Below are 24,305 nucleotides of genomic sequence, written 5' to 3' on the forward strand. Positions count from 1 at the left end.
TTGATTCCAGAAGATAATAATCTTTCAGACAACGCGCTTGTGTGGAGACACCAAAGGGAAACTAGTACTTTAGAGGTGCCATGCAAGAGTGCCATTCCAGTCGTTTGGATTGAAGTCCCGGCTGCTCAAATGGCCTTTTATTCTTAACATCCCACTTTTTGTTTTTAGTTTTTGAAGATTGTTGTTTCAAGAACAGATCAAAGATGCCCTAACCATCTTAAATTTCAATGCCAGTTTCCAGATATTTCTCGATAGGATTGCAATCAGTCTAGCGCAAAAATCAAGCCTCTTAAACTCAGGAATAATTGACAGGGCTGAAGGATCTGAAACTGACCAAAGGGCATGCATTAGAGCAAAAGTAAACGATACCCAGAGAACCGCTGAGTAGATAAACGGCAAGGTATTCAATTTACAAATATTCTCTCCAGAAAGAGGGTTTTATTTGTGAAACTTTGAAATTCCGTCCCGGAATGCACTAGCTGTTTTGCAAAAACCCATGCATCTGGTCATGGTTCACAGCATTGAAAAGAGCAACTTCCCTATGTTTTCATCAGAAATTGCATTCAATTAATACTTTACATTTAAGGGAATGCTACCCTGTAGAGAAAGGTCTGGATATTGAGGCATCAGGACCTGAGCTTAGTATGGAAAACACAGAAGGCGCTAGTAGTGTAGGGGCATCATGCAAGATTCCCATTCTTGCGACCCGGGTTCGAGTCCCGGCTGGCGCATAGCTGCGGTTTTAAACATAGCTTGCTTGAATTACAAAACTTGAAGAACCTTTGAAAATCAAACCTAAAAAGCCTTGTGTGTGTTTGGTTATAATGTCGATTTCCAGTTCCTAAACCTTAGCTCTGGATTCACTCTATCCCCATAAAAAAACGTCATCAGTTCATGAAGCAATTGCATTTGTAAACGACTTTCACAAAGGGAAAAAATATAACCATATGCTTTAAAAAAAATACACTTCCTTTAATTGCGTCCTTAAAAGCTGTTCATTCTTTAACCTAACATCAGGCCTGACAACATGTTTGCAGGAATGTACAATCTCATTTCTGGGGATACGGCTAGAGTCACTGCAAAGACCGAGTATATGATTTCTAAGTCCGAAAATATTTCGGCTGAAATGTTACCCAGAGGTAAACCTGGGAAACTGCATAGTGTGATTGATTCCAGAAGATAATAATCTTTCAGACAACGCGCTTGTGTGGAGACACCAAAGGGAAACTAGTACTTTAGAGGTGCCATGCAAGAGTGCCATTCCAGTCGTTTGGATTGAAGTCCCGGCTGCTCAAATGGCCTTTTATTCTTAACATCCCACTTTTTGTTTTTAGTTTTTGAAGATTGTTGTTTCAAGAACAGATCAAAGATGCCCTAACCATCTTAAATTTCAATGCCAGTTTCCAGATATTTCTCGATAGGATTGCAATCAGTCTAGCGCAAAAATCAAGCCTCTTAAACTCAGGAATAATTGACAGGGCTGAAGGATCTGAAACTGACCAAAGGGCATGCATTAGAGCAAAAGTAAACGATACCCAGAGAACCGCTGAGTAGATAAACGGCAAGGTATTCAATTTACAAATATTCTCTCCAGAAAGAGGGTTTTATTTGTGAAACTTTGAAATTCCGTCCCGGAATGCACTAGCTGTTTTGCAAAAACCCATGCATCTGGTCATGGTTCACAGCATTGAAAAGAGCAACTTCCCTATGTTTTCATCAGAAATTGCATTCAATTAAAACTTTACATTTAAGGGAATGCTACCCTGTAGAGAAAGGTCTGGATATTAAGGCATCAGGACCTGAGCTTAGTTTGGAAAACACAGAAGGCGCCAGTAGTGTAGGGGTATCATGCAAGATTCCCATTCTTGCGACCCGGGTTCGAGTCCCGGCTGGCGCATAGCCGCTGTTTTAAACATAGCTTGCTTGAATTACAAAACTTGAAGAACCTTTGAAAATCAAACCTAAAAAGCCTTGTGTGTGTTTGGTTATAATGTCGATTTCCAGTTCCTAAACCTTAGCTCTGGATTCACTCTATCCCCATAAAAAAACGTCATCAGTTCATGAAGCAATTGCATTTGAAAAACGACTTTCACAAAGGGAAAAAATATAACCATATGCTTTAAAAAAAATACACTTCCTTTAATTGCGTCCTTAAAAGCTGTTCATTCTTTAACCTAACATCAGGCCTGACAACATGTTTGCAGGAATGTACAATCTCATTTCTGGGGATACGGCTAGAGTCACTGCAAAGACCGAGTATATGATTTCTAAGTCTGAAAATATTTCAGCTGAAATGTTACCCAGAGGTAAACCTGGGAAACTGCAAAGTGTGATTGATTCCAGAAGATAATAATCTTTCAGACAACGCGCTTGTGTGGAGACACCAAAGGGAAACTAGTACTTTAGAGGTGCCATGCAAGAGTGCCATTCCAGTCGTTTGGATTGAAGTCCCGGCTGCTCAAATGGCCTTTTATTCTTAACATCCCACTTTTTGTTTTTAGTTTTTGAAGATTGTTGTTTCAAGAACAGATCAAAGATGCCCTAACCATCTTAAATTTCAATGCCAGTTTCCAGATATTTCTCGATAGGATTGCAATCAGTCTAGCGCAAAACTCAGGAATAATTGACAGGGCTGAAGGATCTGAAACTGACCAAAGGGCATGCATTAGAGCAAAAGTAAACGATACCCAGAGAACCGCTGAGTAGATAAACGGCAAGGTATTCAATTTACAAATATTCTCTCCAGAAAGAGGGTTTTATTTGTGAAACTTTGAAATTCCGTCCCGGAATGCACTAGCTGTTTTGCAAAAACCCATGCATCTGGTCATGGTTCACAGCATTGAAAAGAGCAACTTCCCTATGTTTTCATCAGAAATTGCATTCAATTAATACTTTACATTTAAGGGAATGCTACCCTGTAGAGAAAGGTCTGGATATTGAGGCATCAGGACCTGAGCTTAGTATGGAAAACACAGAAGGCGCTAGTAGTGTAGGGGCATCATGCAAGATTCCCATTCTTGCGACCCGGGTTCGAGTCCCGGCTGGCGCATAACTGCGGTTTTAAACATAGCTTGCTTGAATTACAAAACTTGAAGAACCTTTGAAAATCAAACCTTAAAAGCCTTGTGTGTGTTTGGTTATAATGTCGATTTCCAGTTCCTAAACCTTAGCTCTGGATTCACTCTATCCCCATAAAAAAACGTCATCAGTTCATGAAGCAATTGCATTTGTAAACGACTTTCACAAAGGGAAAAAATATAACCATATGCTTTAAAAAAAATACACTTCCTTTAATTGCGTCCTTAAAAGCTGTTCATTCTTTAACCTAACATCAGGCCTGACAACATGTTTGCAGGAATGTACAATCTCATTTCTGGGGATACGGCTAGAGTCACTGCAAAGACCGAGTATATGATTTCTAAGTCCGAAAATATTTCGGCTGAAATGTTACCCAGAGGTAAACCTGGGAAACTGCATAGTGTGATTGATTCCAGAAGATAATAATCTTTCAGACAACGCGCTTGTGGGGAGACACCAAAGGGAAACTAGTACTTTTGAGGTGCCATGCAAGAGTGCCATTCCAGTCGTTTGGATTGAAGTCCCGGCTGCTCAAATGGCCTTTTATTCTTAACATCCCACTTTTTGTTTTTAGTTTTTGAAGATTGTTGTTTCAAGAACAGATCAAAGATGCCCTAACCATCTTAAATTTCAATGCCAGTTTCCAGATATTTCTCGATAGGATTGCAATCAGTCTAGCGCAAAAATCAAGCCTCTTAAACTCAGGAATAATTGACAGGGCTGAAGGATCTGAAACTGACCAAAGGGCATGCATTAGAGCAAAAGTAAACGATACCCAGAGAACCGCTGAGTAGATAAACGGCAAGGTATTCAATTTACAAATATTCTCTCCAGAAAGAGGGTTTTATTTGTGAAACTTTGAAATTCCGTCCCGGAATGCACTAGCTGTTTTGCAAAAACCCATGCATCTGGTCATGGTTCACAGCATTGAAAAGAGCAACTTCCCTATGTTTTCATCAGAAATTGCATTCAATTAAAACTTTACATTTAAGGGAATGCTACCCTGTAGAGAAAGGTCTGGATATTGAGGCATCAGGACCTGAGCTTAGTATGGAAAACACAGAAGGCGCTAGTAGTGTAGGGGCATCATGCAAGATTCCCATTCTTGCGACCCGGGTTCGTGTCCCGGCTGGCGCATAACTGCGGTTTTAAACATAGCTTGCTTGAATTACAAAACTTGAAGAACCTTTGAAAATCAAACCTAAAAAGCCTTGTGTGTGTTTGGTTATAATGTCGATTTCCAGTTCCTAAACCTTAGCTCTGGATTCACTCTATCCCCATAAAAAAACGTCATCAGTTCATGAAGCAATTGCATTTGTAAACGACTTTCACAAAGGGAAAAAATATAACCATATGCTTTAAAAAAAATACACTTCCTTTAATTGCGTCCTTAAAAGCTGTTCATTCTTTAACCTAACATCAGGCCTGACAACATGTTTGCAGGAATGTACAATCTCATTTCTGGGGATACGGCTAGAGTCACTGCAAAGACCGAGTATATGATTTCTAAGTCCGAAAATATTTCGGCTGAAATGTTACCCAGAGGTAAACCTGGGAAACTGCATAGTGTGATTGATTCCAGAAGATAATAATCTTTCAGACAACGCGCTTGTGGGGAGACACCAAAGGGAAACTAGTACTTTTGAGGTGCCATGCAAGAGTGCCATTCCAGTCGTTTGGATTGAAGTCCCGGCTGCTCAAATGGCCTTTTATTCTTAACATCCCACTTTTTGTTTTTAGTTTTTGAAGATTGTTGTTTCAAGAACAGATCAAAGATGCCCTAACCATCTTAAATTTCAATGCCAGTTTCCAGATATTTCTCGATAGGATTGCAATCAGTCTAGCGCAAAAATCAAGCCTCTTAAACTCAGGAATAATTGACAGGGCTGAAGGATCTGAAACTGACCAAAGGGCATGCATTAGAGCAAAAGTAAACGATACCCAGAGAACCGCTGAGTAGATAAACGGCAAGGTATTCAATTTACAAATATTCTCTCCAGAAAGAGGGTTTTATTTGTGAAACTTTGAAATTCCGTCCCGGAATGCACTAGCTGTTTTGCAAAAACCCATGCATCTGGTCATGGTTCACAGCATTGAAAAGAGCAACTTCCCTATGTTTTCATCAGAAATTGCATTCAATTAAAACTTTACATTTAAGGGAATGCTACCCTGTAGAGAAAGGTCTGGATATTAAGGCATCAGGACCTGAGCTTAGTTTGGAAAACACAGAAGGTGCCAGTAGTGTAGGGGTATCATGCAAGATTCCCATTCTTGCGACCCGGGTTCGAGTCCCGGCTGGCGCATAGCCGCTGTTTTAAACATAGCTTGCTTGAATTACAAAACTTGAAGAACCTTTGAAAATCAAACCTAAAAAGCCTTGTGTGTGTTTGGTTATAATGTCGATTTCCAGTTCCTAAACCTTAGCTCTGGATTCACTCTATCCCCATAAAAAAACGTCATCAGTTCATGAAGCAATTGCATTTGAAAAACGACTTTCACAAAGGGAAAAAATATAACCATATGCTTTAAAAAAAATACACTTCCTTTAATTGCGTCCTTAAAAGCTGTTCATTCTTTAACCTAACATCAGGCCTGACAACATGTTTGCAGGAATGTACAATCTCATTTCTGGGGATACGGCTAGAGTCACTGCAAAGACCGAGTATATGATTTCTAAGTCCGAAAATATTTCGGCTGAAATGTTACCCAGAGGTAAACCTGGGAAACTGCATAGTGTGATTGATTCCAGAAGATAATAATCTTTCAGACAACGCGCTTGTGGGGAGACACCAAAGGGAAACTAGTACTTTAGAGGTGCCATGCAAGAGTGCCATTCCAGTCGTTTGGATTGAAGTCCCGGCTGCTCAAATGGCCTTTTATTCTTAACATCCCACTTTTTGTTTTTAGTTTTTGAAGATTGTTGTTTCAAGAACAGATCAAAGATGCCCTAACCATCTTAAATTTCAATGCCAGTTTCCAGATATTTCTCGATAGGATTGCAATCAGTCTAGCGCAAAACTCAGGAATAATTGACAGGGCTGAAGGATCTGAAACTGACCAAAGGGCATGCATTAGAGCAAAAGTAAACGATACCCAGAGAACCGCTGAGTAGATAAACGGCAAGGTATTCAATTTACAAATATTCTCTCCAGAAAGAGGGTTTTATTTGTGAAACTTTGAAATTCCGTCCCGGAATGCACTAGCTGTTTTGCAAAAACCCATGCATCTGGTCATGGTTCACAGCATTGAAAAGAGCAACTTCCCTATGTTTTCATCAGAAATTGCATTCAATTAATACTTTACATTTAAGGGAATGCTACCCTGTAGAGAAAGGTCTGGATATTGAGGCATCAGGACCTGAGCTTAGTATGGAAAACACAGAAGGCGCTAGTAGTGTAGGGGCATCATGCAAGATTCCCATTCTTGCGACCCGGGTTCGAGTCCCGGCTGGCGCATAACTGCGGTTTTAAACATAGCTTGCTTGAATTACAAAACTTGAAGAACCTTTGAAAATCAAACCTAAAAAGCCTTGTGTGTGTTTGGTTATAATGTCGATTTCCAGTTCCTAAACCTTAGCTCTGGATTCACTCTATCCCCATAAAAAAACGTCATCAGTTCATGAAGCAATTGCATTTGTAAACAACTTTCACAAAGGGAAAAAATATAACCATATGCTTTAAAAAAAATACACTTCCTTTAATTGCGTCCTTAAAAGCTGTTCATTCTTTAACCTAACATCAGGCCTGACAACATGTTTGCAGGAATGTACAATCTCATTTCTGGGGATACGGCTAGAGTCACTGCAAAGACCGAGTATATGATTTCTAAGTCCGAAAATATTTCGGCTGAAATGTTACCCAGAGGTAAACCTGGGAAACTGCATAGTGTGATTGATTCCAGAAGATAATAATCTTTCAGACAACGCGCTTGTGGGGAGACACCAAAGGGAAACTAGTACTTTTGAGGTGCCATGCAAGAGTGCCATTCCAGTCGTTTGGATTGAAGTCCCGGCTGCTCAAATGGCCTTTTATTCTTAACATCCCACTTTTTGTTTTTAGTTTTTGAAGATTGTTGTTTCAAGAACAGATCAAAGATGCCCTAACCATCTTAAATTTCAATGCCAGTTTCCAGATATTTCTCGATAGGATTGCAATCAGTCTAGCGCAAAAATCAAGCCTCTTAAACTCAGGAATAATTGACAGGGCTGAAGGATCTGAAACTGACCAAAGGGCATGCATTAGAGCAAAAGTAAACGATACCCAGAGAACCGCTGAGTAGATAAACGGCAAGGTATTCAATTTACAAATATTCTCTCCAGAAAGAGGGTTTTATTTGTGAAACTTTGAAATTCCGTCCCGGAATGCACTAGCTGTTTTGCAAAAACCCATGCATCTGGTCATGGTTCACAGCATTGAAAAGAGCAACTTCCCTATGTTTTCATCAGAAATTGCATTCAATTAAAACTTTACATTTAAGGGAATGCTACCCTGTAGAGAAAGGTCTGGATATTGAGGCATCAGGACCTGAGCTTAGTCTGGAAACACAGAAGGCGCCAGTAGTGTAGGGGTATCATGCAAGATTCCCATTCTTGCGACCTGGGTTCGAGTCCCGGCTGGCGCATAGCTGCTGTTTTAAACATAGCTTGCTTGAATTACAAAACTTGAAGAACCTTTGAAAATCAAACCTAAAAAGCCTTGTGTGTGTTTGGTTATAATGTCGATTTCCAGTTCCTAAACCTTAGCTCTGGATTCACTCTATCTCCATAAAAAAACGTCATCAGTTCATGAAGCAATTGCATTTGTAAACGACTTTCACAAAGGGAAAAAATATAACCATATGCTTTAAAAAAAATACACTTTCTTTAATTGCGTCCTTAAAAGCTGTTCATTCTTTAACCTAACATCAGGCCTGACAACATGTTTGCAGGAATGTACAATCTAATTTCTGGGGATACGGCTAGAGTCACTGCAAAGACCGAGTATATGATTTCTAAGTCCGAAAATATTTCGGCTGAAATGTTACCCAGAGGTAAACCTGGGAAACTGCAAAGTGTGATTGATTCCAGAAGATAATAATCTTTCAGACAACGCGCTTGTGTGGAGACACCAAAGGGAAACTAGTACTTTAGAGGTGCCATGCAAGAGTGCCATTCCAGTCGTTTGGATTGAAGTCCCGGCTGCTCAAATGGCCTTTTATTCTTAACATCCCACTTTTTGTTTTTAGTTTTTGAAGATTGTTGTTTCAAGAACAGATCAAAGATGCCCTAACCATCTTAAATTTCAATGCCAGTTTCCAGATATTTCTCGATAGGATTGCAATCAGTCTAGCGCAAAAAATCAAGCCTCTTAAACTCAGGAATAATTGACAGGGCTGAAGGATCTGAAACTGACCAAAGGGCATGCATTAGAGCAAAAGTAAACAATACCCAGAGAACCGCTGAGTAGATAAACGGCAAGGTATTCAATTTACAAATATTCTCTCCAGAAAGAGGGTTTTATTTGTGAAACTTTGAAATTCCGTCCCGGAATGCACTAGCTGTTTTGCAAAAACCCATGTATCTGGTCATGGTTCACAGCATTGAAAAGAGCAACTTCCCTATGTTTTCATCAGAAATTGCATTCAATTAAAACTTTACATTTAAGGGAATGCTACCCTGTAGAGAAAGGTCTGGATATTGAGGCATCAGGATCTGAGCTTAGTCTGAAAAACACAGAAGGCGCCAGTAGTGTAGGGGTATCATGCAAGATTCCCATTCTTGCGACCCGGGTTCGAGTCCCGGCTGGCGCATAGCTGCTGTTTTAAACATAGCTTGCTTGAATTACAAAACTTGAAGAACCTTTGAAAATCAAACCTAAAAAGCCTTGTGTGTGTTTGGTTATAATGTCGATTTCCAGTTCCTAAACCTTAGCTCTGGATTCACTCTATCCCCATAAAAAAACGTCATCAGTTCATGAAGCAATTGCATTTGTAAACGACTTTCACAAAGGGAAAAAATATAACCATATGCTTTAAAAAAAATACACTTCCTTTAATTGCGTCCTTAAAAGCTGTTCATTCTTTAACCTAACATCAGGCCTGACAACATGTTTGCAGGAATGTACAATCTCATTTCTGGGGATACGGCTAGAGTCACTGCAAAGACCGAGTATATGATTTCTAAGTCCGAAAATATTTCGGCTGAAATGTTACCCAGAGGTAAACCTGGGAAACTGCAAAGTGTGATTGATTCCAGAAGATAATAATCTTTCAGACAACGCGCTTGTGTGGAGACACCAAAGGGAAACTAGTACTTTAGAGGTGCCATGCAAGAGTGCCATTCCAGTCGTTTGGATTGAAGTCCCGGCTGCTCAAATGGCCTTTTATTCTTAACATCCCACTTTTTGTTTTTAGTTTTTGAAGATTGTTGTTTCAAGAACAGATCAAAGATGCCCTAACCATCTTAAATTTCAATGCCAGTTTCCAGATATTTCTCGATAGGATTGCAATCAGTCTAGCGCAAAAATCAAGCCTCTTAAACTCAGGAATAATTGACAGGGCTGAAGGATCTGAAACTGACCAAAGGGCATGCATTAGAGCAAAAGTAAACGATACCCAGAGAACCGCTGAGTAGATAAACGGCAAGGTATTCAATTTACAAATATTCTCTCCAGAAAGAGGGTTTTATTTGTGAAACTTTGAAATTCCGTCCCGGAATGCACTAGCTGTTTTGCAAAAACCCATGCATCTGGTCATGGTTCACAGCATTGAAAAGAGCAACTTCCCTATGTTTTCATCAGAAATTGCATTCAATTAAAACTTTACATTTAAGGGAATGCTACCCTGTAGAGAAAGGTCTGGATATTAAGGCATCAGGACCTGAGCTTAGTTTGGAAAACACAGAAGGTGCCAGTAGTGTAGGGGTATCATGCAAGATTCCCATTCTTGCGACCCGGGTTCGAGTCCCGGCTGGCGCATAGCCGCTGTTTTAAACATAGCTTGCTTGAATTACAAAACTTGAAGAACCTTTGAAAATCAAACCTAAAAAGCCTTGTGTGTGTTTGGTTATAATGTCGATTTCCAGTTCCTAAACCTTAGCTCTGGATTCACTCTATCCCCATAAAAAAACGTCATCAGTTCATGAAGCAATTGCATTTGAAAAACGACTTTCACAAAGGGAAAAAATATAACCATATGCTTTAAAAAAAATACACTTCCTTTAATTGCGTCCTTAAAAGCTGTTCATTCTTTAACCTAACATCAGGCCTGACAACATGTTTGCAGGAATGTACAATCTCATTTCTGGGGATACGGCTAGAGTCACTGCAAAGACCGAGTATATGATTTCTAAGTCCGAAAATATTTCGGCTGAAATGTTACCCAGAGGTAAACCTGGGAAACTGCATAGTGTGATTGATTCCAGAAGATAATAATCTTTCAGACAACACGCTTGTGGGGAGACACCAAAGGGAAACTAGTACTTTAGAGGTGCCATGCAAGAGTGCCATTCCAGTCGTTTGGATTGAAGTCCCGGCTGCTCAAATGGCCTTTTATTCTTAACATCCCACTTTTTGTTTTTAGTTTTTGAAGATTGTTGTTTCAAGAACAGATCAAAGATGCCCTAACCATCTGAAATTTCAATGCCAGTTTCCAGATATTTCTCGATAGGATTGCAATCAGTCTAGCGCAAAACTCAGGAATAATTGACAGGGCTGAAGGATCTGAAACTGACCAAAGGGCATGCATTAGAGCAAAAGTAAACGATACCCAGAGAACCGCTGAGTAGATAAACGGCAAGGTATTCAATTTACAAATATTCTCTCCAGAAAGAGGGTTTTATTTGTGAAACTTTGAAATTCCGTCCCGGAATGCACTAGCTGTTTTGCAAAAACCCATGCATCTGGTCATGGTTCACAGCATTGAAAAGAGCAACTTCCCTATGTTTTCATCAGAAATTGCATTCAATTAATACTTTACATTTAAGGGAATGCTACCCTGTAGAGAAAGGTCTGGATATTGAGGCATCAGGACCTGAGCTTAGTATGGAAAACACAGAAGGCGCTAGTAGTGTAGGGGCATCATGCAAGATTCCCATTCTTGCGACCCGGGTTCGAGTCCCGGCTGGCGCATAACTGCGGTTTTAAACATAGCTTGCTTGAATTACAAAACTTGAAGAACCTTTGAAAATCAAACCTAAAAAGCCTTGTGTGTGTTTGGTTATAATGTCGATTTCCAGTTCCTAAACCTTAGCTCTGGATTCACTCTATCCCCATAAAAAAACGTCATCAGTTCATGAAGCAATTGCATTTGTAAACGACTTTCACAAAGGGAAAAAATATAACCATATGCTTTAAAAAAAATACACTTCCTTTAATTGCGTCCTTAAAAGCTGTTCATTCTTTAACCTAACATCAGGCCTGACAACATGTTTGCAGGAATGTACAATCTCATTTCTGGGGATACGGCTAGAGTCACTGCAAAGACCGAGTATATGATTTCTAAGTCCGAAAATATTTCGGCTGAAATGTTACCCAGAGGTAAACCTGGGAAACTGCATAGTGTGATTGATTCCAGAAGATAATAATCTTTCAGACAACGCGCTTGTGGGGAGACACCAAAGGGAAACTAGTACTTTTGAGGTGCCATGCAAGAGTGCCATTCCAGTCGTTTGGATTGAAGTCCCGGCTGCTCAAATGGCCTTTTATTCTTAACATCCCACTTTTTGTTTTTAGTTTTTGAAGATTGTTGTTTCAAGAACAGATCAAAGATGCCCTAACCATCTTAAATTTCAATGCCAGTTTCCAGATATTTCTCGATAGGATTGCAATCAGTCTAGAGCAAAAATCAAGCCTCTTAAACTCAGGAATAATTGACAGGGCTGAAGGATCTGAAACTGACCAAAGGGCATGCATTAGAGCAAAAGTAAACGATACCCAGAGAACCGCTGAGTAGATAAACGGCAAGGTATTCAATTTACAAATATTCTCTCCAGAAAGAGGGTTTTATTTGTGAAACTTTGAAATTCCGTCCCGGAATGCACTAGCTGTTTTGCAAAAACCCATGCATCTGGTCATGGTTCACAGCATTGAAAAGAGCAACTTCCCTATGTTTTCATCAGAAATTGCATTCAATTAAAACTTTACATTTAAGGGAATGCTACCCTGTAGAGAAAGGTCTGGATATTGAGGCATCAGGACCTGAGCTTAGTCTGGAAACACAGAAGGCGCCAGTAGTGTAGGGGTATCATGCAAGATTCCCATTCTTGCGACCTGGGTTCGAGTCCCGGCTGGCGCATAGCTGCGGTTTTAAACATAGCTTGCTTGAATTACAAAACTTGAAGAACCTTTGAAAATCAAACCTAAAAAGCCTTGTGTGTGTTTGGTTATAATGTCGATTTCCAGTTCCTAAACCTTAGCTCTGGATTCACTCTATCTCCATAAAAAAACGTCATCAGTTCATGAAGCAATTGCATTTGTAAACGACTTTCACAAAGGGAAAAAATATAACCATATGCTTTAAAAAAAATACACTTTCTTTAATTGCGTCCTTAAAAGCTGTTCATTCTTTAACCTAACATCAGGCCTGACAACATGTTTGCAGGAATGTACAATCTAATTTCTGGGGATACGGCTAGAGTCACTGCAAAGACCGAGTATATGATTTCTAAGTCCGAAAATATTTCGGCTGAAATGTTACCCAGAGGTAAACCTGGGAAACTGCATAGTGTGATTGATTCCAGAAGATAATAATCTTTCAGACAACACGCTTGTGGGGAGACACCAAAGGGAAACTAGTACTTTAGAGGTGCCATGCAAGAGTGCCATTCCAGTCGTTTGGATTGAAGTCCCGGCTGCTCAAATGGCCTTTTATTCTTAACATCCCACTTTTTGTTTTTAGTTTTTGAAGATTGTTGTTTCAAGAACAGATCAAAGATGCCCTAACCATCTGAAATTTCAATGCCAGTTTCCAGATATTTCTCGATAGGATTGCAATCAGTCTAGCGCAAAAAATCAAGCCTCTTAAACTCAGGAATAATTGACAGGGCTGAAGGATCTGAAACTGACCAAAGGGCATGCATTAGAGCAAAAGTAAACAATACCCAGAGAACCGCTGAGTAGATAAACGGCAAGGTATTCAATTTACAAATATTCTCTCCAGAAAGAGGGTTTTTTTTTTTTTTTTTTTTTTAAAAAAAAAAGAAACACTTTTTAATCAGAGTAGAGCATCAATTAAACTCATGGGATTTTGATCTGATCGGTTAAGTAGCAGAGGGGGTTGTAAATTCATTAAACAAAAGCAGCAGAAAATGGCTAATAACAGGTGCACTAGATGGGCAACACTGAGATGACCTCCAAAACTGGAATGGTATTATAGGTGGAGGCCACTGACATTTTTTTCTCTACTCATCTTTTCTGACTGTTTTTCACTAGTTTTGCATTTGTTTTTACGATCAAGTATTTTATTGGGTTTTGTGTTTTGAAATACATTTAGCTTACATGCAGAAGCTTGACTGATGTTCCAACTGGAGTATAGTAACAGTTAACAAGGAAGACAACTTTTAACAATGGAAAAATAGGCAAAGTCAACATCAAGACATATAGGTGTGTCTTCTTGAAGGTAGTAATGAAGAGATTCACTCCAGGGAGGGGGGGAGATGGGAACAGAGGGAGGTACCAGCAATAAATCAGGAGAGTACATTTCAACAGTTAACTTAGGTCATTAAACTTGTACAGTACAATTGGGGTGGGACAGCCAAGTGGACCATATGTAAAGGAATTTGTCCATGACTAGGTTTTTCTTGGCTACTATTTTTTCCATTTCACATTGGTAGTTAAGATCAACTAGTGTCGACTTTAGAGTGGGGGGTTCGGTAGATTTCCATTTTCTAGTGATGTTCACTTTTGCCGCCAGTAAGAGATGTATGATTATGTCTCGGAATTTAGGGGGGAATTTGTCTATGCCCAAATGGAGTAAAGCTAGTGAAGGGGAGGGTTGAACAGGGCTGTGCGTTATGGAGGCGATTAGTGAGAAGATTTGTCTCCAATAGGAGCTAAGGGATCTGCAAAACCAGAGGAGGTGCGCAATTGTGCCCATACTGCCACAGTTCCTCCAACACGCAGGAGGCAAATTGGCGTATATTTTGGACAGTCTATAGGGTGTTAGATACCATCTATGTAGGGTTTTTTGATAGGCTTCCCAATGGTTGGAGCAGTGAGATGCCGCGTAGGTGTATTTGAAGGCTTTCTGCCACATGGGTGGAGCTACAGTGAGGTTAAGTTCTGTTTTCCATTTTGACAGGGTGTTGATTTGGGTGAAGGGACGTTGGTCCACTAGGACTGAGTATAAAGTGGATATGCCATGTTTGGGGTACATGGGTTGAGAGTAAAATCTATGAAGTGTTTCAGGTATGGAGACAGACGGCGAGAGTTTCGCAGTTTTGAGGAAATGGCTGATTCGTACATAAGTGTACGCTTCAGCGTCTGGGAGATGGAAGTCTTTTTGGAGATCCTTGAATGTTTTCAGCGACGTTTGGGATGTGAGGTCTAGTAGAGAATTGATTCCATAGGTATGCCAGTGCTGGATTCTGAGATCCGGGATTTGGCCCATAAGTGCTCTAAGAGGGACAGGAGAGGAATGTGTGGGTTGATTGGGGGGAGTGTCGTATGTGACTTTCTTCCAGGCCAGAAGTGATGCTTTCACTGGTAGAGAGGAAGAAGATGTAGGTATTGGGGAGCCCGCAGTAATGAGAAGAAGGATGTCTGATGGGGTGTGAGTTGAGTGGTTCGGGGATTCTATCCCCGACCAAAGTTTGTTGGTAGAGGGGTGCCACCAGTAGTATAGTTGGTCCAGGATAGAGGCGTAGTAATAGGTTTGGATGTGAGGAAGCCCCACTCCGCCCTGGTTACGGTGTCTTGTTAAGATATGGTTAGCACACCTAGGAGGTTTCCCGTTCCATATAAACTTTGTGAGTTGCCCTTGTACAGAGGTGAAGAAAGACTGAGGTACAGGTAATACTACTGTGCGGAATAGATATATGAGTTTGGGCAGGATCATCATTTTGAAGGCAGCTATTCTTGCCAATGTAGAGAGGCCAGAAGCTCTCATTTGGTTGAGCAGTTGGGGAAGTTGTTTTTGGAGCGCTCTATAGTTTAGGTCATAAAGTTGGTGTGGGTGTGGAGATAGGTTAGTTCCTAAGTAAGGAATAGCCTGAGTCGCCCAGGTGTAGGGAAGCTTCTGTTTTAGGGATGATTCCTCTTGTTTAGAGAGGTTCAATGGAAGAATTAGGGATTTGTTGGCGTTGAGTTTGTAAAAAGACACCGAGCTGAACTGGTGGAGAATTTCTTGGATCGCCTGCAATGATTGGTTCGGGTTGGAGACTATAAGGACGATATCGTCTGCGAACAAACTGATTTTGTGATCTGTACCATTGGAGAAAATACCCGAAATTCGTTGGTCAGATCTAATTTTGAATGCTAGGGGCTCCATTAGGAGAGCAAATATAATTGGGGAGAGGGGACAGCCTTGTCGTGTGCCATTGGAGATCCCAAAGGGTTTAGATAGCATACCTTCAGTTAGGACTCTGGCTGATGGGTTGGAGTATAGAGAGAGTATCGCCGCCTGAAACCAGCCTATGATACCAAATTTTGAGAGCACTGCTTTCAGGAATCCCCAGTGCACTCTGTCAAATGCCTTCTCTGCATCCAGGGAAAGGAGCAGAGAAGGCACGGTTGTCTGGGAGGCCCGGTGGATTAAGTCAATAACTTTTCTCGTCGCATCTGGAGCTTGTCTATCAGGTACAAAACCAGCTTGATCTGGGTGGATCAGGGCTGTCAAGTAGGGGATTAGCCTGGATGCTATAACTTTAGCTAGTAGTTTGATGTCAGTGTTAAGAAGAGATATAGGCCTATAGTTGGTCGTGGAGGTGGGGTCTTTATCTGGTTTAGGTATGGTAGTAATCGTAGAGCGCAGCATGTCCAGTGGCAAGGAGCCAGAGGAAGCAGCAGAATTGAAGAGATTGGTAAGATGGGGAGAGAGAATGTCAGCAAATTGTTTGTAATACTCATTGACGAATCCATCTTCGCCTGGAGATTTGTTGCATGGAAGTGATCTGATTGCATCGAGAGTTTCATCTTCCGTAAAGGGTCGTGACAGCTGCTGCAGCTGATCTGAGGTAACAGTTGGGAGGTTAACCGACGACAGGAAGTCTTGGATGAGGAGGTCTGTGGGCTGAGGGGTAGAGGGGTCTGTGGCTAGATTGTAGAGGGAGGAGTAATAATCCCCAAAGGCGTTGGCAATATCCTGGGGGTTAGTCAGTACATTTTTTGTGGTAGGATGGAGTAAGGTTTCTATTTTGCTTTTAGTTCTTTGGGTTTTGACTTGTCGGGCAAGTAAAGCATTGGCTTTATTCCCTAGTGCATAAAAATTTGCTTTGCTAATTTTGAGGTTGGCTTCAAATTTGTAAAGCAGTATGGAGCGAAGTTTTGATCTGTAGGTGAGAATTTTATCGGTATTAGCATGGGACGGATTTTGTTTGTTGTGCTTTTCTAGTTGGTCAATTTGGGATATTATCTCTCCAATTTGCTGCGTCCTCTGTCTTTTAATTTTACTATACAATTTAATAAGAACGCCCCGCATGTACACTTTGTATGTAGACCAAAGAACAGCACGGTTAATATCTGGTTGATCATTGAGTTCAAAAAATGAACGTTGTTCATCAGCAATTTTTTGGACAGTACTCTGGTCCGCGAGGAGAGAGGTGTTGAGCCTCCAGATGCGAGAAGGGCCTGTTATCCGCTCTCCCACCGTAACGGTGATCGGCGCGTGGTCTGACCACGCAATTGTTCCAATTGTTGAATCTGTAATCTCTTGAAGTGTCAGTTTATCAGTCAGAAAAAAATCAATGCGGGAGTATGACAATTGAGAAGGTGAGAAGTAGGAAAAGTCTCGTTCTGAGCCGTGGTGGCATCTCCAGATGTCGTAAAGGCCATTTGCTCGAAGAAATGGGTTCAGCGTAGGTCGTCGGTATCGAGAAGATGATTTAGTGTCCATGTCCAAATCTCCAATTATATTGAAGTCGCCTCCTATTAGAACTTTGCCCCTTTTGATACCCGATACTTTTCTGTATAAACGTTTGCAGAAGCGAGTTTGGTGAGTATTCGGTCCATAGATGTTGACTAAAGTGTATGTAATACGGTTGATGTCACATATCAGTATCAAGTAGCGACCTTGCGGGTCCGCAAGGGTTTGGTGTAGTTTGAAGTGTAGGGAGTCACGGATGGCAGTCATGACCCCATTTCTTTTCTTTGGGCTTGAGGCGAGAAATATCTGACTAAAGTTCTTGAGTTTGAACTGGGGGGTTTTGTTAATGGCGAAGTGCGTTTCCTGCACTAAGACAATATCTGCATTTTGCGTCTTGGCTTCTCTGAGAAGTGCAGACCGCTTTTGGGGGGTATTCAGGCCCCTTGCATTTATGGAGCAAATTTTGAAGGCCATATTGAGGCAGCTAGCACCGAGCACAAGTGTCTACTGATGCGGGTGGATTGGTAGGAAATCTAAATCCTCTGTGAAGCTGGTACTAGGGTGGGTCTGGGGGTGAGTAAAAAGGAAGAGCACCTAAGGAGGGAACTTAGGAACTCAATGGGCAGTATCTACTGCTGAGAGTGTATTTGCACGAGGGCAGGCAGACTACCACGATTCGGGTGAGTCTACAACGAATAGTCCAGGCAAGCGGTAACAAATGAGCGGTACTGCAGGTACCCAGCATTGCGTAGCTTATGAGAAACAGGGTTTTGGGGATACGTTCAGATTTGTTGGTAGGTTCCTCCTGTATCCATTTGGGATGTGGCGCGGACATTGGGGTCTGGGGTGTCCCCTGGTATAATGTGCCAATCTTTCAGGAGTTGGAGGCCTGAAGAGAGGGTCCTCACGGCATAGGTCTTGCTTTGGTGAGTGATGAGTAGTTTGGTGGGAAATCCCCATTTGTAGGGGATTTTGTGATTCTGGAGGGCTTTAGTGATGGTTGCGAGCTGCCTGCGATTTTCCATAGTCGCTTTGGAGAGATCGGCATAGAGATTTATAGAGGAGAAGGGTTCGGGGAGCCTAGCCATGCGTTTTGCAGCATACATAATGCGGTCCTTGACCGTGAAAAAATGGATGCGGGCTAGAACATCTCTAGGTGCAGATGGTGGCAGATGGGGGGGTTTAGGGAGACGGTGTGCTCTGTCAATCTCCAGATCGCGATCAGTCAGCTCAGGAATTATTGTGCGCATGAAGGATTGCAAGAACTTTGTCAAATCAGGTGGTTGGACCGATTCCGGTATATTGCGGAATTTTATATTGTTTCGGCGAGCGCGGTCCTCGAGGTCTGCTAACTTGAGGCGGATTATTTGGAGCTCGTCCTCATGGTCAGTGACTGCATCCACCATTTCATTGTGAGCTGTGTACAGCTCATCCACTCTGGTATCCAAAGTGTTAATACTCTGGTCATGCTGTTGCACAGAGACAGACAGTGAGGATACAGCTGTAGATAGATCAGTGTACAGAGTCTGCCTCAGAGACAACAGCATATTCTTCATTGTCTGTTCTGACAGTGGCTGGTCTGAAGCAGGGAATGAGTCCAGCGTGGATGGTTGCTGAGGGAGAGAGAAGAGACAGGAGGCTGTGCTGCCCTGACCGTGCTCTGGTCCTTCCGTTCTCAGCCTTGATTTGGCAGGGCTGGCTGTGGAGGGTGAGTTAGGGGGAGAGGACTCACCGTTATTGCCTGTGGGGGAGATCGTCCCTGAGAGCAGCTGGTACGGCTGGTCAGGCTGGAGGAGGGAGAGCCGCGCTCTGTCATCCTGGGTCCCGCCCGCGCCATCTTGTCTGCTGTGGAGGCTGGAGGGGGGATAATACTCCGTGAGTTTCCGAGGAAGTTTAAACTCCTTCCTCCGCTTGGACATCGCTGTCAAGATCCCCGTGTGTTGCGGGAGTGAGGAGGAACACTTGCGACCCTGTTTGGGGTGGTTATATAGCCGCTGTAGCTGGGTTTTCTGCGGAGCTGCGGGATCAAGCAGCCATTCACTCGCGCCGCTAAGCCACGCCCCTCCAGAAAGAGGGTTTTATTTGTGAAACTTTGAAATTCCGTCCCGGAATGCACTAGCTGTTTTGCAAAAACCCATGTATCTGGTCATGGTTCACAGCATTGAAAAGAGCAACTTCCCTATGTTTTCATCAGAAATTGCATTCAATTAAAACTTTACATTTAAGGGAATGCTACCCTGTAGAGAAAGGTCTGGATATTGAGGCATCAGGATCTGAGCTTAGTCTGGAAAACACAGAAGGCGCCAGTAGTGTAGGGGTATCATGCAAGATTCCCATTCTTGCGACCCGGGTTCGAGTCCCGGCTGGCGCATAGCTGCTGTTTTAAACATAGCTTGCTTGAATTACAAAACTTGAAGAACCTTTGAAAATCAAACCTAAAAAGCCTTGTGTGTGTTTGGTTATAATGTCGATTTCCAGTTCCTAAACCTTAGCTCTGGATTCACTCTATCCCCATAAAAAAACGTCATCAGTTCATGAAGCAATTGCATTTGTAAACGACTTTCACAAAGGGAAAAAATATAACCATATGCTTTAAAAAAAATACACTTCCTTTAATTGCGTCCTTAAAAGCTGTTCATTCTTTAACCTAACATCAGGCCTGACAACATGTTTGCAGGAATGTACAATCTCATTTCTGGGGATACGGCTAGAGTCACTGCAAAGACCGAGTATATGATTTCTAAGTCCGAAAATATTTCGGCTGAAATGTTACCCAGAGGTAAACCTGGGAAACTGCATAGTGTGATTGATTCCAGAAGATAATAATCTTTCAGACAACGCGCTTGTGGGGAGACACCAAAGGGAAACTAGTACTTTAGAGGTGCCATGCAAGAGTGCCATTCCAGTCGTTTGGATTGAAGTCCCGGCTGCTCAAATGGCCTTTTATTCTTAACATCCCACTTTTTGTTTTTAGTTTTTGAAGATTGTTGTTTCAAGAACAGATCAAAGATGCCCTAACCATCTTAAATTTCAATGCCAGTTTCCAGATATTTCTCGATAGGATTGCAATCAGTCTAGCGCAAAAATCAAGCCTCTTAAACTCAGGAATAATTGACAGGGCTGAAGGATCTGAAACTGACCAAAGGGCATGCATTAGAGCAAAAGTAAACGATACCCAGAGAACCGCTGAGTAGATAAACGGCAAGGTATTCAATTTACAAATATTCTCTCCAGAAAGAGGGTTTTATTTGTGAAACTTTGAAATTCCGTCCCGGAATGCACTAGCTGTTTTGCAAAAACCCATGCATCTGGTCATGGTTCACAGCATTGAAAAGAGCAACTACCCTATGTTTTCATCAGAAATTGCATTCAATTAAAACTTTACATTTAAGGGAATGCTACCCTGTAGAGAAAGGTCTGGATATTGAGGCATCAGGACCTGAGCTTAGTCTGGAAAACACAGAAGGCGCCAGTAGTGTAGGGGTATCATGCAAGATTCCCATTCTTGCGACCTGGGTTCGAGTCCCGGCTGGCGCATAGCTGCGGTTTTAAACATAGCTTGCTTGAATTACAAAACTTGAAGAACCTTTGAAAATCAAACCTAAAAAGCCTTGTGTGTGTTTGGTTATAATGTCGATTTCCAGTTCCTAAACCTTAGCTCTGGATTCACTCTATCTCCATAAAAAAAACGTCATCAGTTCATGAAGCAATTGCATTTGTAAACGACTTTCACAAAGGGAAAAAATATAACCATATGCTTTAAAAAAAATACACTTTCTTTAATTGCGTCCTTAAAAGCTGTTCATTCTTTAACCTAACATCAGGCCTGACAACATGTTTGCAGGAATGTACAATCTAATTTCTGGGGATACGGCTAGAGTCACTGCAAAGACCGAGTATATGATTTCTAAGTCCGAAAATATTTCGGCTGAAATGTTACCCAGAGGTAAACCTGGGAAACTGCATAGTGTGATTGATTCCAGAAGATAATAATCTTTCAGACAACACGCTTGTGGGGAGACACCAAAGGGAAACTAGTACTTTAGAGGTGCCATGCAAGAGTGCCATTCCAGTCGTTTGGATTGAAGTCCCGGCTGCTCAAATGGCCTTTTATTCTTAACATCCCACTTTTTGTTTTTAGTTTTTGAAGATTGTTGTTTCAAGAACAGATCAAAGATGCCCTAACCATCTGAAATTTCAATGCCAGTTTCCAGATATTTCTCGATAGGATTGCAATCAGTCTAGCGCAAAAAATCAAGCCTCTTAAACTCAGGAATAATTGACAGGGCTGAAGGATCTGAAACTGACCAAAGGGCATGCATTAGAGCAAAAGTAAACAATACCCAGAGAACCGCTGAGTAGATAAACGGCAAGGTATTCAATTTACAAATATTCTCTCCAGAAAGAGGGTTTTATTTGTGAAACTTTGAAATTCCGTCCCGGAATGCACTAGCTGTTTTGCAAAAACCCATGTATCTGGTCATGGTTCACAGCATTGAAAAGAGCAACTTCCCTATGTTTTCATCAGAAATTGCATTCAATTAAAACTTTACATTTAAGGGAATGCTACCCTGTAGAGAAAGGTCTGGATATTGAGGCATCAGGATCTGAGCTTAGTCTGGAAAACACAGAAGGCGCCAGTAGTGTAGGGGTATCATGCAAGATTCCCATTCTTGCGACCCGGGTTCGAGTCCCGGCTGGCGCATAGCTGCTGTTTTAAACATAGCTTGCTTGAATTACAAAACTTGAAGAACCTTTGAAAATCAAACCTAAAAAGCCTTGTGTGTGTTTGGTTATAATGTCGATTTCCAGTTCCTAAACCTTAGCTCTGGATTCAGTCTATCCCCATAAAAAAACGTCATCAGTTCATGAAGCAATTGCATTTGTAAACGACTTTCACAAAGGGAAAAAATATAACCATATGCTTTAAAAAAAATACACTTCCTTTAATTGCGTCCTTAAAAGCTGTTCATTCTTTAACCTAACATCATGCCTGACAACATGTTTGCAGGAATGTACAATCTCATTTCTGGGGATACGGCTAGAGTCACTGCAAAGACCGAGTATATGATTTCTAAGTCCGAAAATATTTCGGCTGAAATGTTACCCAGAGGTAAACCTGGGAAACTGCATAGTGTGATTGATTCCAGAAGATAATAATCTTTCAGACAACGCGCTTGTGGGGAGACACCAAAGGGAAACTAGTACTTTAGAGGTGCCATGCAAGAGTGCCATTCCAGTCGTTTGGATTGAAGTCCCGGCTGCTCAAATGGCCTTTTATTCTTAACATCCCACTTTTTGTTTTTAGTTTTTGAAGATTGTTGTTTCAAGAACAGATCAAAGATGCCCTAACCATCTTAAATTTCAATGCCAGTTTCCAGATATTTCTCGATAGGATTGCAATCAGTCTAGCGCAAAAATCAAGCCTCTTAAACTCAGGAATAATTGACAGGGCTGAAGGATCTGAAACTGACCAAAGGGCATGCATTAGAGCAAAAGTAAACGATACCCAGAGAACCGCTGAGTAGATAAACGGCAAGGTATTCAATTTACAAATATTCTCTCCAGAAAGAGGGTTTTATTTGTGAAACTTTGAAATTCCGTCCCGGAATGCACTAGCTGTTTTGCAAAAACCCATTCATCTGGTCATGGTTCACAGCATTGAAAAGAGCAACTTCCCTATGTTTTCATCAGAAATTGCATTCAATTAAAACTTTACATTTAAGGGAATGCTACCCTGTAGAGAAAGGTCTGGATATTGAGGCATCAGGACTTGAGCTTAGTCTGGAAAACACAGAAGGCGCCAGTAGTGTAGGGGTATCATGCAAGATTCCCATTCTTGCGACCTGGGTTCGAGTCCCGGCTGGCGCATAGCTGCTGTTTTAAACATAGCTTGCTTGAATTACAAAACTTGAAGAACCTTTGAAAATCAAACCTAAAAAGCCTTGTGTGTGTTTGGTTATAATGTCGATTTCCAGTTCCTAAACCTTAGCTCTGGATTCACTCTATCCCCATAAAAAAACGTCATCAGTTCATGAAGCAATTGCATTTGTAAACGACTTTCACAAAGGGAAAAAATATAACCATATGCCTTAAAAAAAATACACTTCCTTTAATTGCGTCCTTAAAAGCTGTTCATTCTTTAACCTAACATCAGGCCTGACAACATGTTTGCAGGAATGTACAATCTCATTTCTGGGGATACAGCTAGAGTCACTGCAAAGACCGAGTATATGATTTCTAAGTCCGAAAATCTTTCGGCTGAAATGTTACCCAAAGGTAAACCTGGGAAACTGCAAAGTGTGGTTGTTCCCAGAAGATAATAATCTTTCGAACAACGCGCTTGTGTGGAGACACCAAAGGGAAACTAGTACTTTAGAGGTGCCATGCAAGAGTGCCATTCCAGTTGTTTGGATTGAGGTCCCGGCTGCTCAATTCGCCTTTTATTCTTAACATCCCACTTTTTGTTTTTAGTTTTTGAAGATTGTTGTTTCAAGAACAGATCAAAGATGCCCTATCCATCTTAAATTTCAATGCCGGTTTCCAGATATTTCTCGATAGGATTGCAATCAGTCTAGCACAAAAATCAAGCCTCTTAAACTCAGGAATAATTGACAGGGCTGAAGGATCTGAAACTGACCATGCATTAGAGCAAAAGTAAATGATACCCAGAGGACCGCTGAGTAGATAAACGGCAAGGTATTCAATTTACAAATATTCTCTCCAGAAAGAGGGTTCATTTGTGAAACTTTGAAATTCCGTCCCGGAATGCACTAGCTGGTTTGCAAAAACCCATGCATCTGGTCATGATTCACAGCATTGAAAAGAGCAACTTCCCTATGTTTTCATCAGAAATTGCATTCAATTAAAACTTTACATTTAAGGGAATGCTACCTTATAGAGAAAGGTCTGGATATTGAGGCATCAGGACTTGAGCTTAGTCCAGAGAACACAGATGGCGCCAGTAGTGTAGGGGTATCATGCAAGATTCCCATTCTTGCGACCTGGGTTTGAGTCCCGGCTGGCGCATAGCTGCTGTCTTAAACATAGCTTGCTTGAATTACAAAACTTGAAGAACCTTTGAAAATCAAACCTAAAAAGCCTTGTTTGGTTATGAGGTCCATTTCCAGTTCCTAAACCTTAGCTCTGGATTCACTCTATCCCATGATTAGGGATGAGCTTTGAGTTCAAGTCGAACTCATGTTCAACTTGAACATTGCCTGTTCGGCGAA

At 41.4% G+C, this 24,305-nt stretch overlaps 15 non-coding genes across 15 annotated transcripts; all 15 read left to right on the forward strand.

Annotated features, from left to right (window-relative positions):
• Positions 1-660: 660 nt before the first annotated feature.
• TRNAG-CCC lies at positions 661-731 on the forward strand. The gene has a single exon. It is a non-coding gene; the product is annotated as a tRNA-Gly (tRNA).
• A 1,095-nt stretch (positions 732-1,826) lies between these two features.
• Positions 1,827-1,897, forward strand: TRNAG-CCC. Its single transcript has one exon. It is a non-coding gene; the product is annotated as a tRNA-Gly (tRNA).
• Positions 1,898-2,978: 1,081 nt separating this feature from the next.
• TRNAG-CCC lies at positions 2,979-3,049 on the forward strand. Its single transcript has one exon. It is a non-coding gene; the product is annotated as a tRNA-Gly (tRNA).
• A 2,261-nt stretch (positions 3,050-5,310) lies between these two features.
• TRNAG-CCC lies at positions 5,311-5,381 on the forward strand. The gene has a single exon. It is a non-coding gene; the product is annotated as a tRNA-Gly (tRNA).
• A 1,081-nt stretch (positions 5,382-6,462) lies between these two features.
• TRNAG-CCC lies at positions 6,463-6,533 on the forward strand. The gene has a single exon. It is a non-coding gene; the product is annotated as a tRNA-Gly (tRNA).
• Positions 6,534-7,627: 1,094 nt separating this feature from the next.
• TRNAG-CCC lies at positions 7,628-7,698 on the forward strand. The gene has a single exon. It is a non-coding gene; the product is annotated as a tRNA-Gly (tRNA).
• A 1,096-nt stretch (positions 7,699-8,794) lies between these two features.
• On the forward strand, positions 8,795-8,865 carry TRNAG-CCC. The gene has a single exon. It is a non-coding gene; the product is annotated as a tRNA-Gly (tRNA).
• Positions 8,866-9,960: 1,095 nt separating this feature from the next.
• Positions 9,961-10,031, forward strand: TRNAG-CCC. The gene has a single exon. It is a non-coding gene; the product is annotated as a tRNA-Gly (tRNA).
• Positions 10,032-11,112: 1,081 nt separating this feature from the next.
• TRNAG-CCC lies at positions 11,113-11,183 on the forward strand. The gene has a single exon. It is a non-coding gene; the product is annotated as a tRNA-Gly (tRNA).
• A 1,094-nt stretch (positions 11,184-12,277) lies between these two features.
• Positions 12,278-12,348, forward strand: TRNAG-CCC. The gene has a single exon. It is a non-coding gene; the product is annotated as a tRNA-Gly (tRNA).
• Positions 12,349-19,373: 7,025 nt separating this feature from the next.
• On the forward strand, positions 19,374-19,444 carry TRNAG-CCC. The gene has a single exon. It is a non-coding gene; the product is annotated as a tRNA-Gly (tRNA).
• Positions 19,445-20,539: 1,095 nt separating this feature from the next.
• Positions 20,540-20,610, forward strand: TRNAG-CCC. The gene has a single exon. It is a non-coding gene; the product is annotated as a tRNA-Gly (tRNA).
• A 1,097-nt stretch (positions 20,611-21,707) lies between these two features.
• On the forward strand, positions 21,708-21,778 carry TRNAG-CCC. The gene has a single exon. It is a non-coding gene; the product is annotated as a tRNA-Gly (tRNA).
• Positions 21,779-22,873: 1,095 nt separating this feature from the next.
• Positions 22,874-22,944, forward strand: TRNAG-CCC. Its single transcript has one exon. It is a non-coding gene; the product is annotated as a tRNA-Gly (tRNA).
• Positions 22,945-24,031: 1,087 nt separating this feature from the next.
• Positions 24,032-24,102, forward strand: TRNAG-CCC. The gene has a single exon. It is a non-coding gene; the product is annotated as a tRNA-Gly (tRNA).
• Positions 24,103-24,305: the final 203 nt, after the last annotated feature.

Source organism: Rana temporaria, chromosome 8, assembly GCF_905171775.1.
Source record: "Rana temporaria chromosome 8, aRanTem1.1, whole genome shotgun sequence".
NCBI classification, from domain to species: domain Eukaryota; kingdom Metazoa; phylum Chordata; class Amphibia; order Anura; family Ranidae; genus Rana; species Rana temporaria.